This window comes from Schistocerca americana, chromosome 3 (genome assembly GCF_021461395.2).
Source record: "Schistocerca americana isolate TAMUIC-IGC-003095 chromosome 3, iqSchAmer2.1, whole genome shotgun sequence".
Classification (NCBI taxonomy): Eukaryota; Metazoa; Arthropoda; class Insecta; order Orthoptera; family Acrididae; genus Schistocerca; species Schistocerca americana.
Window position 1 is genome coordinate 575,599,165 of NC_060121.1, and position 14,346 is coordinate 575,613,510.

General features: G+C 42.3%; 1 long non-coding RNA gene across 1 annotated transcript in view; it reads right to left on the reverse strand.

The window, feature by feature from the left end:
• Positions 1-14,346, reverse strand: part of LOC124607125 — a 502,395-nt gene that overhangs the window by 11,728 nt on the left and 476,321 nt on the right. The gene's annotated exons all lie outside the window — the stretch shown is intronic.

The window sequence follows — 14,346 nt, forward strand, 5'->3', positions numbered from 1 at the left end:
ATCACCGGCGCCGTGGCAGAACCAGATTTCATCATAAAACGCAACAAACCTCCACCCTGCCCTCCAATGAACTCTCTCTTCACACCTCTGAAGTCGCAAACGGCGGCGGTTTGCGGACAGTGGAATGAATGCTACAGGACGTCTGGCTCGGAGCTGTCCTTGGAGCAAACGATTTGAATAGTTCATTGTCTCACTGCGGTACCAATTGGTGCTCCAATTGTTGCTGCAGGTCCAGTTCGATGCCCCAGAGTCATACGCCAAACACGATGGTCTTCTCTCTCGGTAGTGCCACCTGGCGGTCCGTAGCCCGGTCTTCTTCCGATCGAACATTCTCGTGAGCATCGGTGCTAGCAATGAGGTAAGTTGCTACATTCCTGCCAAGTATTTCTGCAGTGTCGCGTCTATTAGTTGACGTGTTGAAACTTCCTGGCAGATTAAAACTGTGTGCCGGACCGAGACTCGATCTCGGTACCTTTGCCTTTCGCGGGAAAGTGCTCTACCAACTCAGCTACCCAAGCAGGATGGGGCGTGAGTCGTGCTTGGGTACCTCAGTTGGTAGAGCACTTGCCCTCGAAAGGCAAAGGTCCCGAGTTCGAGTCTCTGTCCGGCACACACTTTTAATCTGCCAGGAAGTTTCATATCAGCGCACACTCCGCTGCAGAGTGAAAATTTCATTCCAGTTGACGTGTTGATACTGACGTCTTTGTTACCTTAAGGGCATTCCTGACTAACATCAACCCACTACGTCCAATCTTAAAGGTAACTAGCGCTCACGACTGTACAGTGTGGGTTTAAAGCAAAACCTAATATGCATCTTCATAGCGCCGCTACTAACGCCACTCTTATACGACTGGTATGATATTTTAGTAGTGTTCATCTTACAGATGTAGAAACACGCCTACCAACTTTTAATTTATGTTGAACAACACCTTCTTGGTGTTGCGAATCTCTTTCCGTCGATGTAGTTTACATTTTAATCGAAGGGTTTGTCCAAAAGATCGCGGACACCTGACAAATTAATGCAGTTACTAAGAGGATAACATCTTATTCTATCGCCACATCGCGAAAATGTTTACACCTACGACAGAAAATACTGATAATTTGATTAAACTTGGTCAATAATGACATACTGCAGAGGCGTAGTCAAAGAAAAAGTATATCAAGAAAACTAACTACCATAGTTCGCCAGCAAGAGACTACAGGTGAAGCGCAATGCGAGTCAGCCATTTTTACTGGATTTTTTGGTCGTAAAGTTGCTTTTTACCGCGCAAAAGAGCTTAATCGCTTGGTGCGATCTGAATGTTACGCTGCCGGCCGGAGTGGCCGAGCGGTTAAAGGCGCTACAGTCTGGAACCGCACGACCGCTACGGTCGCAGGTTCGAATCCTGCCTCGGGCATGGATGTGTGTGATGTCCTTAGGTTAGTTAGGTTTAAGTAGTTCTAAGTTCTAGGGGACTTATGACCACAGCAGTTGAGTCCCATAGTGCTCAGAGCCATTTGAACCATTTGAATGTTACGCAGACCTTCTATGCAAAGAGAAAACAAGCTGCAGAGAGTAGGTCGTCACCTGACCCAGCTATCGCCACCTGTTACGCCATCGTAATGCATAGGCAACAGGTCCTAGAGCGGCCCTACGCCAACAGTCCCTGTGCCAGAACGGTAGCACATCTCCTGAGCTGGGCTCAGTAACTGAGCTGCGCGGTGAAATACGTGTACGCAGTCACGTCCTCGTCGCTGTAGGGAGAGACATGAAGATATGTGTTCATCAAAAAGCCGCCGAGATTGCCTCCTCCATATTAACAGCACGTTCCGTTCCTAAATTCAGGGAATTCTGAGTTGTGTCACTTCTTCCTCCAAGTTCCACTTTCCCTTCTGTTGTTGGCTAATTACAGTTTATGGCTAGACGTAAACTATGAAAACATCTAATTTAAGCTTTAATCGCAAATGTGACTGCTGACAACCATATGTACAATTTGAGTGGATTAAGTGATAGTTAAAACCACCCGCATTTCATACGTAATAGTTGATACTGTTTTTAACGAATTACATCTGCGAGGGCGGTGTTGGAAGAAGCAAACCGAATCGTCCCGTGCAGAACACTACTTCAGTTGAGAAGACAATAGATGTTTAAGACAAATGACATTGCTTCTATAAATTGTTTATGAAACTTCGAAGTCAGTACCAGCTTATAAACACCTACCTGTATTTTTAAATTTACCTACTTTTGTTTTCTTGATTTTTGTATGGATAAAGAGCTACTTCTACTAGCAAGACTTATAAAATGAAATGATTCATTGGCATTGCTGTCCAAGATATTTCTTTCACAAATTTACTCATTCTTCATGAATTAATATTTTATGGGTACTTACGAAGGCATAAATTTTTACAGCCAGAAAATACTACGAAATTATCACTATTTATTCTTTAACCAATGACAACATCTTTAAATTTGATAGAGTCTGCATACGTTTATGAAAATCATTTATTATGACGGAGTGTGGAACAATGCAATATTCACGTATTTTTGTGCGTCTCTTTCTGAACAGTGAAAGCCAGGAATCAAATAGGTTCTACCATTTTAGTCTGCTACTGTTGTACCAAACTGCTGTCGGTTAGTATTCGAAACAGAGAAAATCTACGAAAGAAGATAATTAGCCATTTAGGTTTCCATTCGGAGTTCTCAATCGTTTTTTAACTATAAGGGGAGATCAGAAAGTTTCTGTTCGAAGGCCTTACAGTCCGGAATCTGTATGCGAATTAGACAAAATCATAATGACCACTGAGGCAGACATCTGAGCGATGCACAAGGTTGAAGATACACGTGTGGTAAAACCCCATGTCCTGCTGCGTGAAGAAGCCCGTAACTGCCTGCTGCATGCCCTCATCCGACTGCAGTGTGCAGCTCTTCAAGGTTCAAGGTGGTTTTTAAGGAACCGAAGGCACTACAATCACCTGGGCAGAGATCAGGACCATACTGCGGGTGCTCGAGTGTCCCCCACTTGTTGGTAATGGGTGAGGCTGGCTTCCCAGATCGGCAGGCGTCTTATGTCGAGCCGCGACCGGCTCAGAACTTGCCGCACCATTCCACGACTGTGATTTTCAACAGACATGGCGGCCCATACATACTCTTCATTCTCCGATGGATGCCTATCGGTGTTTGTCCTTTGGCAGCCAAGAAAAGAATAACAGCACGTTGGCCCTTTTGGACGTATTTGGTAATAACGTCTCCATAGTTCACGTTTACATATATACCGCACGCACTTTGGAATGGCACGAATGCCACACTAATCCCTTGTCTACATATCGGTGTTCATATACCCGCATCGAAGTCGAGCCATATGGCATATCCGCAGCACCAACACCCTAAAACTGAAACTTTTTGACCGCCTCTTATACATATGCAGAAGGTATCCATAACAGTTGTACAGGAAATCGAGTAACGAAATATCGTATTTGCAGACGACTTTGTGCCTCTGTATTTCAGAATAATCTATCCACCTTGAAATTTCGTTCGAACATTAAAGCCACGATGCGTGAGCTCGGTTTAACATAGAGCGACCGCATTAAAATGAAGCTAAAATGCAATTCAAAGAGGAAAAACGAAGTAGCGAAGTTTCTGCTTCAAATTGAATAGCACTGCGTTCAGGAAAACTAAAACAACCGATGACTGAAAAAAAACGAAGTATTCATTGTGGTAATAATTAGCTAGGTTGCAGAACAAACAATGGAAACAAGTAAAGTACATGTACATATGAACCCAAAAATAATTGTGCTGGATCTTCAGATCTCCTGGGAAAACATCTGCGTGTCAGTTAGGAATGGATCAAGTTTTGGCAACACGAAGAGCGGCTTACTCCTAAAAGGACTTCTATGGGCACCATAAGATGTGAATTATATTCCAATCGATAGCTACGTACAATAAACTTCGACAGCATTCCAAGCAAGCTCTATAAATTCGGATTACGAGATCCTGATAGAAACTTAACTTGCGAAATTGTTTGCTAGAGAAAGTATTCGTCTACAGCGGGAGCTCTGTGCGGTCTACCGCTCCTCTAATACAGAATTACTGTACGCTACCTCATGAAAAATATCCGCAAACTTATTAGTGGGACCTAAATAAGGGCATGACTACCATTGGCCTTTGTGACGGATGTGCTCTGCTGACGGACATTTTCAGTGCAGTGTCTGAGTGACTGTGGAGAAATCGCAGCCAGTTCTTTCTCAGGTGCTGAAACCAGTGAATATAGTGATGTTAGACAATGGGTCTGGAGAGACGTTCTGAATACTGCTGCGGCAACAAGTAGGAAGTGTTGTTTCATGCAGTGGAGAATGGCGAAACAGAGGTACACCGGCGACCGAGGCATTGCGAAGTAAGCGCGGCAGAGATAGCCTTGCTGACAGCAGCAGTCTACCAATAGGCTGACAGAAGTACGCACACAGAGCGAGCGCCGAGCGAATCCTGGAGAGTGCTGAGTAAAGGGAAGTGAGGCCAGTACGATAAGTTACGCTGCAAAATACTGCAGGAGGAATAACAAAAAGCTACCTCCGAGAGGAAAAAAACGTCCTCCTGCCGGATATAAATAGTGGAGCGCAGGCAGCAACAGACAGAAGCCATTAGGAAGCACTTCGGATCTGAGGACGGACGTGGTCTGTATCCGAATGTTCAATTTTTGTAGGTGACGATTCCGGAAGTCTGTTCTAGCTCGTAGGGGTCATTCGTTCGACGCCAGATGTCAACTTCAGCTCTGGAGGTCGTCCCGAGTTCGGTCGGCACCATGCTTGACTCAACTACAGCGAGAACTTCCAACAGAACCGGCCGTAGTGCGGTCTTGGTCACAGGCGCCGCCGAGGTCTGACGCCAAGACTTCACGGCAACCCGGCCCCACGGCGCATGGGCTGTCCATGACGGGACCTCGCGGACATCGCGACTGACGGCTTCCCAGCCGCCGGTGCAGCAGGTGACGGCAGCTGACCTCATGGCGACGAGTTCATCTCAACCACAGGGCATCCTGGCTTCAGCGGAGCACTGGTGGCCTGAGGCTCCCGAGTGCGATCAGCGGCGCGCGTTGCACGCTCTGTCGGAGAATCTACACAGCAGCAGCCAGGCGGAGGAATCCGCAGGGCTGGGCAGCGACGACGAGGGAGAAATTGTAAGGAAAGTTCAATAAATAATTGTAAAACTCGACGCTGTCTCAGTTTTTGGCGCAGCCACTGTGTCTGCTGCTAACAAGTGGTGCAGAAGGCGTAACAATACTCTCAAAGGTGTTCTATTGGGATTTTGGGTAGGCCAGTACAATTCTATGTTACTCTCCACAAAATTCCTCACAGGTGCTACTTTATGGCAGGATACTTAGTCATGCTTTTACAAACAATTGTCGTGTCTGAAATGTTACTCTCTGTATGCAGTACAAAGATAGAATGTGTTCTAATCCTTCCGCATTCGGGGTTTTGTTTGGTGCAATAAGGGGACCACAGCCTAACAACTAAAAGCTCTCGCATACCATAGCACCACCTCCTGCATACTTCACTGTTGGCTCTACACACGATGGCAGGCAACGTTCTCCAGGCGTTCGCCAAACTCAGTCTCTTCCATCGGATTGCAACATGGTACAACGTGACTCATTACTCCAAATAATCCGTTTCCTGTCGTCCACTGTCCGATGGCTTCGCCCTGTTTACAGCACCTCGAGCGTCGCTTAGTACTGACAGCAGAAATGTGTAGCTTACGAGAAGCTGACGGACCATAGCGTCCCATTCTTTTTAAGTCTCTACCCACGGTCAGTGTGCTAGATCGACAGTTTGAAACTCACCAGTCATATAACGCAAATTTTTACAACCGCCCTCTGCAATAGTTAAGGGTCTCTGTCAATGCATGATAACTGCTTTGTTTTGATTTAGCTATGGATGTTCCTTCACAAACTCTAGAACTGAGCAGCTGTAGAAGAGTTCAAATGTCACAGACAGATTTGTTATTCTGGTGATATCTAATGATTAGTCCTCGTTCATCGTCACTGAGCTTGACCAATTCCACTGTTACTGCCCCTCTACTGACAACACAATACCTCCCTCCTCCATTTATACTGGTGGGTCCACCTCTCGTCACATCTATTGGTCAATTCCGTATTACATATGGGTGACCACGTGGTGTATATGGCCGTGGAGGACCTATGAGGTCATAGTCTGTGTGGGAATGAAAAGAGACTGATGGGTCCACCTAAGGATATAAAACAACGACCACAGACACATTCACTTGTGAAAAATGCGTATTTACGGATGGTTGACAGATTACAGCGTGCTCTTGCTTACCACTAAATGAAAAGTGACTGACCTTCTACTGACAGGTCATAAATACGCGACTAATTGTAATAGCCACAACATGTTAGAGCTTTTAAGTGGACGTTTTTTGCACAAAAACTACATTTGTAAATTTTCTATCAAATTTTATTCCGTCTCCACTCGAGTTGTATGATTTTACTTTGTTTCCTATACACCTTCAAACCTGTGGCTGCTTTGAGAGTTAATCGACATGGTGGTCTCGCCGACCTTTTTCTTTTTCAGCTGCATTTTTTCATATAGACATTTAAACAAAATTCAGTGCATGTTTTATCGGTCACAGCCCCGTTTGTGGGTTGTTTCAGCATCCAGGATATTTCTTATGAAGCTGTTTAACCTCCTTCATAGTGCACTTATGTTTATGATTTAATTGTTTTTGGTGAACTTTCTAAGCGTCGATTGATAGAATAATATTCAAATAAAACGTTTAGGCTACTTCATTTCCCCGCTGCTCTGCTTAGCTGTTTGCTCTTTGTGGTTAGGGCTACATTAATATCGTAAGAGGAAAAATGTTGCCAATTATACGTGTATTGTTCATTACTGTCAATTCCGCAACATATTTACAAAAGCGACGGCGATGTTCCTTGACCTGACTACTATCACACGAAACATAGGCACTGTAAAAATTAAATACTTTTCAGATTATGGTTTTTCTTTGGGGATCTGTCAGGTGACATAAAAATATAGGGTTAAATTAAGAACACATACAAGTAAAGAAACAACAAACATAAGAAAAGGAGATAACGAATGGTAAAGAACATAGTCCTAAATGTGTTTGTCACGGCTCTCACACATACACGTATAGGTAGTGTAAGACGATTCAGAAATTTATGGACCACTAGATACTCTTTTGGTAGGCTCGTATGTTGCAGAGAGAGCTTTATACAAGGATAGGGTATTCTGCCCTTGTTCACATATCAGCTGTTACATTTTACGGAATAAATTTTGCGTCGCAGATGTTTGACGCCGCACGAGACTCTACTTGCACAACCAGAGCAACTGCAAAAGTAACCATGCTTCTGGAGTTTACTTCTTTTATGTGATATGTATTGCCAGTTGAGAAGCCCGACTGGTAAGCGAAAACCATCTTTTGGTCTCTGATGTTATTTCTGCGAATTACTTCGCCGTCTGGAGATAATTGTTTCTTCAGTTAATTTCTCATCATGTCTTACTAATAGTTTCTTGTGGATAGCAACAACAGCCGTTATCGATTTTATGTAGTAAACGTTTATCAGTAACTCACTATCCCCGTCAGTTTTGTAGTTTAGCTACTCTGAGATCCTTACCGAATTTATCCCAGTGATGTTATGAGTCTTTTTCCCAATCGAGGTCTAATGGAGGAGCTTTATGTGGTGATTCGCTCCCGAAGCTTTCGGAAACATCCTTAGAAGTTGAGCAATGTGTAGGTGGATATGTGCTCGTGCTAAATGATACGGATTGGAAATTGTGTAATTTGTTTAGAACTTGTGATATTATCATCAGTAATTAGACTAAGCCCGAACTTATAAAGTTATGCTGTGTTATATGAAAGTTCATGACCCAATAACCAATTTGTAAATTATCTCACTACGAAGTAAGTAAAAGAGTTACTCAGAGCAGCAGACACATACAGAAAATCCTCGCAACGTTAAGTGTATACGCATATACATTGCTTGTGTAGCTGAACATCAAATGGTATGTAATCACTAATCACACTTAAATGCGCCTCAGAATAAGAGGTTGTAAATACTGTTAGCTTGTTGCTAAACACGGTGATATAGTGCGACTTTCCTTGATTGTAATCGCACTAATTTAATCTGAAAATGGTCTACCACTGAAAGTACTTCAGAGCATTAATTGATTACTCATTTGTTTTACGGACGAAATGTTCACAAACTATTTCATGATATGAAGACCTCACTATCGTCTTCTGCATAAATTATTCCATGTAAAGATCATTATAAGTATCTGCTGCACTAAATCTCCATCACGGTGCAATCGAAGAGACTCACATTAATTTACTTGAAAATTTTAGGCCTACATGCAGAGGGAGGGAAATTATTACAAATTCGTGGGAGATACGGCATATGACTGAATTACGATCAAAGAAATGACAAAGGAACATGTTGGCAACAAATGTGTCCAAGATGGAATCACATAATGTGTGCTTCAAGATTTCGAAAATAAATAAATAAATAAATAAACGGCTAAGAGAGTTTACATACGTGACTATAAAGCTGAACTATTACTCTTTATGAACCTCAAAATAATCAAACAATAGATAACCATAACGTGGGCTTCACCCGTGTACATGAATCGAATTTCTAGCAATCACATAAACCTTTTTCCCTATACATATCTTCCAGTAATGCGTTAAGTAATTTGAAATGGGGAGGGAAAGATGAAACTGAGAGAAAAGTGTTAGATTGAACGACTACGACACGGTCCTGTAATCGCCTACCAACTCGTGAAAAGGACAGGCAAATGAAAACGACACCGATAGAAGAAAGTAATTAAAGTGTTAATTATGTAAAAGGAAAACCCGTAACTGTTAATAATGATATGGTTTAAATGTGAAAATACCAAAATCTCCTCACTGAAATGTCGAATATCAACAACCGTTGCAGATAACTGTAACTGTGTCACCATATCTGCAGCTGCATTTGCCACCTCCGATCGGCTTGCACTTCATGGCTGCCGCGTCCAGAACACAAGTGCGAATTTAAACAGAATCGACTATATGGGTCAATTACTTTCAAACTTCTAACGACTTATTGGCTGTAGCGGAGCGGAATTCGCCAAACATCAACGCTCAACTACAGCAGTGCTTCACAAAACGTAGATCATAGAGTTTGCATTACTTATTGATACCGATTACATAATGTATGCAAAAGCGATTTCGGCGATCTAAGGAAAACAAAACTCCTATTGAAATGCATGTACTGTGTAATACGTGACTTTCAAACTACACAGTGTTCAGGGTAAGATGTAGAAGTTATTTCTCCCAAGACAAAGAAGCCCACAAGCAGCAATACGATTAACGTTACATAAACGGAAAGAAGATCTAGTACTGCGCAAAATCACGTTTTGTTCGACTGCGCGCGCCCGGCAGCGCTTGTGGTCTTCTGAATTCTGTGGCAATGGAAGCTTATTATTCACGTTTTTGTGTAGTAATAAGCTTTTATCACGTCACTAATTCCGTGAATGTGAGGAAGAAACGGAGTACCTCTTGAATGGCAGAGACAATCTACCGACCACAGAATGTGGATTGAGAGTAAACCAAAGGATGAAGAAACAGCTGAAGTGCACCACAAATGGGAGAACAATGAATGTGACTCAAAGTAGGGGACCACGTAACAAACGACGTGAAGAAATGTTACTACTTTGGTAGCAAAATAACGGACGACAGACAAATGAAGGAAGGCGAAATAAGCAGGCTGCCTCTTGCTATTTCAGTTGAATGATCACAAAATTTAGTCACGATATCCTCCAAGTTTCTCTCATGCTCTCTGCCAGTACAGCTTTAGAGGCGGATAGTCTATAATAACACCCTATTACCAGTTTATCCACCTCTGAGGTATATCTTCACTCAGGTTATTTCAAGTTCGAATAACATCACTAGACACCACCGTATTCTTTACGAAGATTAATACACCGCCAACGTTGGCGACGGAACTATCCTTAGGACATACAGGAAGGTCAGAAACAGTGTGTTGCAGGGTAGGTTGTCCTGAGAAATAAGTGTTGAGACAAAAATGCTGTTCGTTGCGCCGTTTCCGAGTTAATCAGCGTTGCGGTTAGCCTGTCAGGCCGTTGCGTCCTAATTCAGGCTGCCAGCCTGACAGAAAGAGTGTCAGTTTTTCCCATAAAGTAGATGGTAGCGCACGAGGCTGCTCAGCCTTTGGCTTGGGTCCGATGATCAATACCGTCCATGGACCGGCAGTAGTGGATAACGGAGTTACATGGAATTTCGCACATGTACATGCCAATGCAATAAAGGAGAAAAATTACCTATTTACACCTTTCTCTAAACATTATAGTTTTTAAGAAAACCAACGAAGAAAGTTTTCGTGGTCTCTTAAGCCTTACTGACTTTCACCTGATCTCAGTGCGATGGGCGATGATGAAAGCATCATATTCCAGATTTATACTATGATTGGAGTTCTGGTTCTGATTTTGACGGAAATAAGTCTCGTGAAAAACAAATTTTCTGAATGAATCTTTCATGATATAGCGGAAGGAAGGTAGTTGTGAAACTCACTAGCATATTTCATTTGATCGCTGGGCCAAGTGTCGAATCCGGAACCTTCATTCTCGCCAGAGATCCTTATACTGACTCATCCAAAACACGGCTTACGACCTATCGTTAGATATTCACACAACCTGGCTTCGTATTAATCATTTTCGTGTTAATAATATGGTGAATTTTAATCTTCTCGGTGTTTCATTAGTACACTTTACCAAATAGCTCCATGTTGCATGTTAGTGAAAAGAATATCCGATGACGTGAGGACAATGTTTACATTTGCACCGGTATGCTGTTAGGCAGTGGCAACTCGTGAAAAATTGTACCAATGTGCTATAATAGTACAAAAATTACAAGATTGTGTTTCACTATGTCGTCATGATATGGGCGACTTAATATTCTTGTCATATTAGCTGTACATAATTCACTAAGATCGAGTATGTTGTTTATATGTTTATGATTTCGACTATGTGTTGTTTGTTAATGCATTAATATATCCTAGATCTTTCACTTTCCCTGTAAACCACGCATCACTGTTCGAATAACGAACACGGTAAGCAAGAAAGTGCATTACGAACACCACACTCCCGGATCCAACTCTTTTCATATACTTTCATACTGAACTTCCTCGTAAGCTCGCTTTTCGTTACCACCACCTGTAGCCTTTGACTTACACTGTTAGTAATCGTAATTAAGCTGGAAATATTAATTTTATGTATATAAACTGAACTGTTAAACGCGTTTCATTTTTATAATTAATCGTTTAATATTGCCAGGAATATAATATAATGAAAAAGAAAGATGTTAACAGCGAGAATGGAACCCAAACGTAACGAATCGCTAGCTAGGGCGCTTTGCACCACAGTACCGATATGCCAGGAATTGCTCAAAAATCACTCATACGCTACTCCCAAATCTTTAAAGACCGTTTTACCTTTTCCTATGGCCCACTCAGGTGAAATTTCCCACTCAGGTGAAAAAGGAGCATTTAAGAGGCTTATACTCACACAGCTTGAGCCAAATTTGTGAGCCGCGTCCCACGCCATTTGCGGTTTCAATTCGGAGTAGATCTACATAAAGCTTTAACTCTCACTTGCTCCTCCGAAGATTTACAGGAAAAGGACCTCTGTAGCAGGTCATCTACAGAATTTTTCATGTTTCTTGCACAGTGCTTTACATACACACTCAAAGAAATACACTGATCTGATGCTGTGAGCAACTTAGGCCCCTACACGCTGACAGGGATGACGTTACATTAGACTGATTAGAGCATGTACAGTCGAAAAGAGACAGCTGCGGCCATTCACTGAGTTCCTCGTAGCGCAACTGGCCATCATTTCAGCGATCGAGACTGGTTTCTAGGTATCACCGAGAGAGATTTACAAAACAGGTTCTCGTCCCTTTTATTTCTATACCAGCACGCATTCAAAAACAAATGGCGTTATTTTAGTGATATTTTCAGCTCGCATTCGAAGAATCATTACCTAATTTTAGCGCGATATTTACAGCATGCTGCAGCACTTTAGCACATGATCAGCAGCCGCCACTACTGTTAGGTATGTTGTGTAAAAGGCATACTCGTCCCACCAGCGCCTGGAAAATAACCAAACATCCTCAAGAATTACCTCTCCGTTACATGTCACACAGTCCAAATCTTGGAACACCTCACTCTCAGCCACGACTAAGGAGAAATTTATTTTAAGAACAAATTTACTCATTATTAAGATGGTTTTTAAAAAAATCAAGTCATTCTGTACTATGATCACCTACCTTATGCAGCATGCTGAAGATATTTTTGAGTGAAGCAAGGCTGTAAGTGGTAGCTTTTATTGATCTATTCTCTGCGTTTGGTGTAGGACGTCACCGGAAATTTCTATAGAACACGTATCACTTGAAGAGATCCTTCAAAAAGGCGTCACTCATTGGAAGTCACTCTCAGATCTGTCAGTAACTGGAGAACCCAGAAGAACTGACGGTCACAGGGTAATGTTTTGGCACCAGTCCACTATAGTTCATATAAAAATGATCAAATTGTGCCAAGCAGTTCATTAAAGCGGCTACTATTACACTGGCTGTGTAGGAATCGTCCTTTGGCAACGTTAAAAAGAAGCTTACAGTTGTGCCAACTATATCAACTCAATTCTCAGCATTACGCTCGTGTGTGCCTGTAACATAAAAAAAGCGGGTGGAGCACTCGAGATGTATTGGAGGGGAGACTTTCTTGCAACTTGTCCAACACCAAAATATCTTATAATAAATGGACCGCATTTTGAGCTTTAAGCAACACTACATCAAGATGAAAAATAAAATATATATTCCCATACTAGCTATCTGAATCTGACAAGCACGACACGTGATGCCAATCACTATACACTCAAAACTTCACTCCGAGCCTTGCGTGTCAGCAGCAAGGTACGCCGCCTGAGCTCGTTGCCTCAGTAACACGCAAAAGTCAACGTTGCAATGAAGGAGGCTGTTTATACAGGGTGAGTCACTAACTATTGCCACCTAGAATAACTCCGATAGTAGCTGACACGTTTGTGGGACACATATTGCATGGGACAACAGCGACCGTAATATGACGTTGGTTTTTTCTTGCTAGGTGGGGTCGCGTCAGAGATATGAAGGTCAAATTTGTTTTTTTAAATGGGATGCTATAGTTTGATACTTATTTTCTGATAGCTGCTATCGAGACGAATCCAATGATGTGTAACCGTAAGGTCTTTGAAGGTCGACGAAGGTCAAAAAGGTGGCATGAACGTCCATTTACAGAAGGAGTTCGATGTGAGATCATTGGTATCAATACAGTGTTGCAATCTTTTTATCCTAGACTGAGTGCTATTGCTTATCACATCGGCCTTTATCGAAGCACATGCTCTGACAATTCTCTCTCGTATATCGCGCAAATAGTAAATATTCATTGAATACGCCGTATCCATATAACGTACCATTGACATGTAAACACCATTCTACGGTTTCGCAATTCAACACTTACAGGAACGGTAAGATAGTATCGTCGAATCAAGCGAATGTGAATGACGTATTCCTTGGAAGAACAAGTCGATATACTCGTTTAGGAGAATGCCAACGAAATTCAGAGAGAGCTGCTGAAAGATATCCTCAACGTACTCACTCTACACGTCGTACATTTAAATATGTGTATGATAAATTGAGAACAACTAGATCTTTAACGCATTGGGCAAAGGAAAAAGTTACTAACAAGGAAACGGAAATTGGGACTCTTACAACTGTGGTTCGAGATCCTTGTGTTAGTTCGCTTCAAATTGCAAGGGAATCGAGCATGAACCAGAGTAGTGTTGTTCGTATTCTGCATCGCCATAAATGTCATCCTTACCAAATCAGTCTCCACCAAGAATTAACTGACTGTAAGCGTCACACTGAATTCTGCCTATGGGCTGAACTTCAGACTCAGAGGGATGACACATTTATTAATTTGATTTCATTTGCTGACGAGGCTACATTCACGAACCTTGGAAATGTTAATTTGCATAACACGCATTATTGGGCAAATGAAAATCCATGTTGGCTGCGGCAAGTTTCACACCAAAAACCGAGGTCGGTGAATGTATGTTGTGGGATTCTGGAGGACGGAATTTTGGGCCCCTATTTCATTGAAGGAAATGTTAATGGTAGGGAGTACGCCACATTCCTGCAGGAAATATTAGATCTGTTTTTGGAAGAAACACGATAGGTGTTCGGCACATTTTTCGCTGATGGTCAGAAATGAGTTGCAGAGACAATTTCCAAATCGTTGGATTGGATGCAGG